The sequence below is a fragment of the Sapajus apella genome, unplaced genomic scaffold, assembly GCF_009761245.1.
Source record: "Sapajus apella isolate SASKATOON/1434 unplaced genomic scaffold, GSC_monkey_1.0 scaffold26, whole genome shotgun sequence".
Lineage (NCBI taxonomy): Eukaryota > Metazoa > Chordata > Mammalia > Primates > Cebidae > Sapajus > Sapajus apella.
The window spans coordinates 9,796,311-9,803,542 of NW_022436966.1; positions in this window are offsets into that span (position 1 = coordinate 9,796,311).

Sequence of the window (7,232 nt, forward strand, 5' to 3'; positions counted from 1 at the left end):
GTATGTGAAGCTTGCTGATTACCCAGGAAGCTCCCTCTTTGTGCCATAGCTGCTTCCTTATCTATGTTTGCAGCTAGATCTTCCAGGCTGGTCTTTGTTAAAAGAGATTTCTTGGGCTGCTTTTTGTTAGAAGGGAAATTCTGCTCAGAACTCTTTGCCCTGTCTGCCTAGCTAGTTACTTTTTATCGCCTCTCTCACTATTACAAAAACAGGTTAACGAGAAAAGCATAAAAAACTTATTTCATCAAAGTTTTATGTGCTACAGGAGACTTCAGAATGACAATCCCAAGACCTAGGGAAAACTGTCTGTTTTTATGCTTAGGTTCAATGAAGAATAGACAGTTGTGTAGAAACGTGATTGGATATAGAGTATGATCTAATGGTAATCAACTGAGGGGAGAAATCCAGCAAGGCCTGTCCAGATTCTTGAAATGCCTCTCTGTGAAGCATTTCATCCTCCAAGGGATGGGGCGGAATCCCTCTGGAATGAGATTCTTCTAGTGAAAAGGGAGAAAGTGGTCTTTCTACATTTTATGACTTGTTTTGAGGACAGGAGTTTTAGTAGCTATGACTCACCTTGGGGAAGAGGAATACTAGTTTCTAGGTGTATTTTGAGGGAGGAAAAGGGGTGGGAGACAAGAAGATGGGAGAAGGTCAAAGAGAGACTTTGCTTCTGTGGTTCTTCCAGTCTTTTTCCTTTCAAAGTACTCAGCATGCCAAAGACAACATACTTTAGGCTATTGTGTTTTGAACACTAACAGTGCTATCTCCCTGTAAGTATAAAATGATAGAGTTCATCTAGGCTTCATTAGGAGTAAGACTGAGTGGGTAGACAGGAGTGAAGGGAAAGTTTGGCATTTGCCTTCTGAAGGTTTGCCGAAATGACAATGACAACAGAGAGATTCACAGGAGAAAGAGGCATACAAATTTATTAACATGCAAGTGTGCACAGGAGCCGTACAAAATATGAAACTCAAAGAAGAGTCAGATGGTTGAGGCTTAAATATCTTCTTCACAGGGGAGAGGGAATGGGGGATATAGGCAATTTTGAGGGGTAAATGATTTTCAGGATAATTGAATGTGCCCAAGAAACAGACGGCCTGGAACAAAACTTCTGAGCACTGGGGGAGGTGGTGGGACAGTGATGGGCAGAACTTCCCTGTGAAGGAAGGTTCCTTTATTATGTAAATAAAGTCTTCCAGGTAATCTCTTGGAGCTGCTCTCAGAATAAATGAATAAAAAGCCTGACTGGGCATGCTGATGATGTTTAGTCTTTTCTTTTCACCAGTGGTTAATCTTTCCTAGTTATTTGATAAGATTCCTAGGGAGAGAGGGGGCCTTAAGATAATTACTTTTCTTTTAGAAGAAGTTTTCCTCAGTCAGACAAGGAAACTTACAGAGACAACCTTTCCCTGTGCTTAGGGATAGAGGTAGAAATGGCAGAAGACTAGAAAGTCCTGGGTTCTGAGGCAGGTTCTAAAGCTTTCTAAGTTCCTTTAATTCAGAAGCGGTCAGCATGCCAAAGCTACTTTGGGGTATTCTTTTCTGCACTCCAACAGTGGAAATGGTGAATAATGTTGGTGCTTCTGCCCAGATCCCTTTTAGCACCAATATTCCCATTCCCTTGGACTTTCCTTTGCTTCTAACAGCTAGCATCTGGGTTTCTTTTCAGAGGACTGTGCCTGTACTACTACAGCCTGCTTTGCTGGCAGCGTAGAGAGCAAGCAATGCCTGGGAATTACATTCTCCACCCCCATCTCATGACTGGGGGATTTGGGAGTATGAAATAAAAGCCCCAGGCTCCTTGCCTCAGAACAGAAGTTCCCTGATTTCACCAGGCTGGAGCCATCCCTGGCTGGATGCACCATTGCTTGGCTTCCTCCTTTTCCCTGCTCCTGTTTTTCTTAGAGATTTCTCCTGGGAGCACTGCCTTAGTAAATCACATGCACATGAATTCTCAAAAACCTCATTTTAGGGTATACTTCTGGAGAACTAGTCTTAAGACAGTAGGATAAAGGTTCTTGGGATTTTTTCCCCCTCTTAATCAATATGCACATATTGACTACCTATGTGTAAGGCACTCTAGAGAAGCGGAGAACAGTCTAAGCAAAGAGAGTAGCCAAAGGCATGGAACCATGCACATGATTAACTGTCCAAGTACTTTGACATGGCTAGCATGGAAGATATGTAAGGTACAGGGAGTAATAGTCAAAGATGGGGCTGGCAGGTGTCACTTGAGGCCACATTATAATAGACTTTGAAATAATGCTAAGAAAAAAGAAAAACAGTTTACTAACACATGTAGTACACCTACATGTGGGAGAAACTCAGTGATGAGTAACTACAAGGGATGGTTACAATTTGAGTTTATATAGCATCTTAAAAAAAAAACCACTTAGTTGTGACAAGACAAAGGAAAAGGTTTTAAGCTTTCAATGGTGGTAAACTGTGGAAAGGTAAGTGTATGGGGGAAACTAAAGGAATAAGGTTTGTTTTCATATGCCCATCTCCGTGCCAATTTTCTCTTCTTCATGGTCATGAAACTTCCTTAGGAGAGAGGGTTTATGGCAGTCATCATTTTCAGAAGTTTCTGCTTTTAGTCAGACAAGGGAGGCACAGGGAAGGCTACTTCTGTATCTGTCGTATCTGAAATGACTGCAGCTCAAAATACTTCTTATGCTAAAGTGGCATATTTTGGGGTGGCGTATTTTGATCCCCTACAAACCCAATAAGTAAATTGAGCCTTTACTATATGTTTTCCATTTAAATAATCCTCACAAAAACCTTATAAAAAAGATACTATTAATATCCCCATATTTGCATCTGAGGAAATCAAAATGTAGAAAGGTTTTTTAGGGACACCTAAAAAGAGCCAGGGCTGGAATCCAAGCTTGTCTGACTTCCAAGCCCATGAGTTGGTCTATTCTTCAAAAAACGTGGAGTAAAATATCATCGTTAACAAGTAACTCTGATGCAAGTCTGGATTGGACTAGGGAGAGAGGGGAGGCATAGACTCTGAACTGAAGCTCCCATTCCCATTGTTATTGCAGAAGTCTGTTGTGAAGAAAAGATGAGGGCTTGAACCAGGGCAATGGTGGTAAGGACATGAGAAAACTGGATGGATTTAGAGATGTCTGTTCAGCTTTAAAGTACTTTACTCAATTGTGCTACCCGGGTCAGGCTATGAGTTTGATTTAGAATATGAGTCTATTCCCAGCAGAGTTAGAGGGCAAGCTGACAAGAACCTATTTATTCAATAATGTGTATTGAACTCTCACTATATTGTGCTGGATGATACCAATTAGGTGAGACTAATTGAATGAAAGCCTATATATTTCTACTGAGTCAGTAACCATTTTAGGTTATATAAGAACCCACCAATATTCAGAAATCAAAACAGATATGTTTCTTGTTTTGAGGTTTGTTTAAAGCCATAACTATCACAAAGATGATGAGTTCTCATACAAATTTCACAGGGACAACTAGGAACCTATTTTTGTTGCTTTTTGTTTTTCATAGTCAAATGCTTAAGCTTGCATGCCAAAAATGTACTTCTAATAGATTTTTCCCGTGGTCAATGTTCCTTGAGAAATATTGCAACTGTTTTAATCAAGGTATTGTTAAAAAAAAAAAAAAAAAAAAAAAAAAGGTTGGGGTGGTTTAGAAAGGACAGTTAAAATGGTATTAAATGTACATATAATATCAAAGCCAGAAGGCTGCTGTTTTTGTAACAAACTAGATTCAACAGTGTTTAAAAAAAATCTGCTGGGTTTTAGGAATTTATCCTACAGATACACTTGCACATGTATGAAATAACCAACTTATAGAAATAGTCCAGCATCTTTATAGTAGTAAAAGATTGAAAAGAATCTAAAAGTCCATCAATAGGAGACTGGCTAAATGAAGTTTTCTATATCCATTCAATGGAGTACTACATAACTTTTAAAATGAATGAGGTGGCTATGCAGGTATCTGTATAGCTTTTTTTTCTTTTTTTTCTTTTTTTTTTTTTTTTTTTTTTGAGACAGAGTCTTGCTTTGTTGCCAGGTGCCAGACTGGAGTGCAGTAGCCCGATCTCGGCTCACTGCAACCTTCGACTCCTGGGTTCAAGCAATTCTCCTGCCTCAGCCTCCTGAGTAGCTGGGACTACAGGCGCGCACCACCACGCCCAGCTAATTTTTGTATTTTTTTAGTAGAGATGGGGTTTCACCACGTTGGCCAGGATGGTCTTGATCTCTTGACCTCACGATCCACCCGCCTCAGCCTCCCAAAGTACTGGGATTGCAGGCATGAGCCACTGCGCCCGGCCCTATGTAGCTTTTATGTTTTTTTGATACATGGTCTCGCTCTGTCACTCAAGGTGGAGTGCAGTGGCATGCTCAGCTCACTGCAACTTCTGCTTCTGGGGCTCAAGCAATCCTTCCACCTAAGCCTCCCAAGTAGCTGGAATCCCAGATGTGAGCCACCACATCCAGGTGATTGTTTTTTGTTTGTTTGTTTGTTTTTGTTTTTGGTAGAGAAGGGGTCTTGCCATGTTGTTCAGGTTGGTCTCAAACCCCTGAGCTCAAAGTAATCTGCCCACTTTGGACCCCCGAAGTATTGGGATTATAGGCATGAGACACTGTGCCTGACCCTAAGTATCTATATAGCTTTAAGATACATTTCTAAAGAAAAAACACAGAGTGCAGAACAGTGTGTTATAATTTATGTACAAAGGGGGATGGTTTCATGTACACACGTAGATTTACATAGTTATTTTGGTTATGCATTGAATATTTCTGAGCTATATAGGCCATGGGACAAAAATGAGGTTTAAATGGGTAGGAGTCAGGGGAGCAAAGAGCATTTCTTTTTACTATATATTCCTTTGCTTTTTTTTTGGTTAATGCTCAAAATAAATGGATTTTTTTTTCCTGTAAGGATTTCATTGATTTTCTAATGTATATATAACTTTTTTGTTTTTTCACCTTCTCAACCCAGCTTTTCCTGGCTCTGGGAAGAACTGGGAAGAGAAGGCCTATAACTATTTAAATTATGATTTGACTGGCAATGGAATTATAGGGTTTTTTCTCTTTCCTTCTTTATGCTTTTTAAGAATTAAATAAAACTACGTTGGCCATCCACTTCTGTTGTTTAGGAAACAGTACCAGGGTCATGATCTGTAGAGGTCAATATTCCCTTAAGGTTTAAGTTTATATAGATTGTACCTCATTTGGAAAGCTTCTTAATCTAACTTTATTGGCTTAAGATGTAATGTCTTTTGCCCTGTAATGCACCCTTGTGCATTTCCTCAAAAGTACCAGTAAAATGCTTAGGAAAAGGCGTAGGCTTTTCACATATTATCATGCTGCTTAAAGACACAATTTCCTGGGCCTGGATTCTGTCCATTAAGAGAAGGGGCAACAAAATGCTCTGTTCTCTTGGTGAAGTTAACAGAAGTGCAGAGCATTAAAAAAATGGCATAAAGGGATAATCAATTTCACAACGTGAATATTCAAAGCAAAATCCATGCTTCAAACGCACAGTTGGTGAAAAATTGTTTCTACAAGTAATCCTAGACTTCTCCAATAACTTTCATATATACATATCTTCTTCCTGTAACATTTTCTTTCTATTTATTTATTTTGAGACAGGGTTTCTCCATGTTGGTCAGGCTGGTCTCGAACTCCCAACCTCAGGGGATCCGCCCCCCCCCCCACCCCAGCCTCCCAAAGTGCTGGGATTACAGGCGTGAGCCACTGCATCTGGCTTTTTTTTTTTTTAACGCAGTCTTGCTCTGTCACCCAGACTGCAGGGCAGTGGCATGATCATGGCTCACTACAATCTTGACCTTCTGGGCCCAAGCAACCCTCCCATCTTGGCCTCCCGAATAGCTGGAACTACAGGTGTGTACCACTATGCCTGGCTAATTTTTTATTTTTAGTGGAGATAGGGTCTCATTATGTTGCCCAGGTAGGTTTGCAATCCTCCCACCTTAGCCTCCCAAAGTGTTGGGATTACAAGCATGTCACTGCACCCAGACAAGATTTTTAAAATTCTACATGAAATTAGTTTTCATGCTTCCAACTAATTGCTCTCCTAAAGTTTGTTTTCTTCTTTTCTGGCTCTAAGTGGAGAGAAGGTAATGATAGAGGAAACCAACAGGAAGGAATAAGAGCATGTTTTCTTTCTCTTCAGCCATCTAGTCTCCCTCTAGTACCCTTTATTACTCTGTGTGTGTGTGTGTGTGTGTGTGTGTGTGTGTGTATATATATATATATATAAAACAAGATTATATATATATACATACATGTATATACATACGCATGTATGTGTATGTATATATCTCTACACCTATATATATAATTTTTTTTTTTGAAATGGAGTCTTGCTCTGTCACCCAGGCTGGAGTGCAGTGGTGTGATCTCAGCTCACTGCAACCTTCCAGGTTCAAGCGATTCTCCTGCCTCAGCTTACCAAGTAGCTGGGACTACAGGCATGTACCACCACGCCTGGCTAATTTTTTATTTTTAGTAGAGATGGGGTTTCACCACGTTGGCCAGGCTAGTCTCGAACTCCTGACCTCAAATGATCCCTCTGCCTTAGCCTCCCAAAGTACTGGGATTACAGGCATGAGCCACTGCGCCTGGCCTATTAGTATATTTTTAACAAGGAGCAACTGGTAAAAAAATGTGGATTGCCAAGTTCCAGTCCTAATCACAAGAATATATAAGGGTGTGTTTGGAACTGAAAGAAAATAACAAATGATACAATTCATACTTACTTGATACAAAACTTTATTCATTCTATATGAAATTGTTTTTATGCTTCTGATTAATAGCAGTCCTAAAGGTAGTTTTATTCAATTGCTTTTTTCTTTTCTATATCATATGAGATAATGATCTAGGTAATTTTTAATTTTTAAAAAAGTAGACAGTCTCGCTCTGTTGTCCAGGCTGGAGTGCAGTGGCACAAACCTAGCTCACTGCAGCCTTGAATTCCTGTGCTTAGATGATCCTCTTGCCTTACCTTCCTGAGTAGCTGGGACTATAAGAATCTACTACTGCACCCAGTTAATTTTTAAAATTTTTTTATGTAAAGATGGGGGTCTTGTTTTGTTACCCAGGCTAGCCTTGAACTCCTGGCTTCAAGCAATCCTTCCTTGGTCTCCCAAAGTAGTAATTTTAAATAAATCCAACCAACAAATATTTGAGCATACATGAATACTACTACATTAAGCCTGGAGATATTTA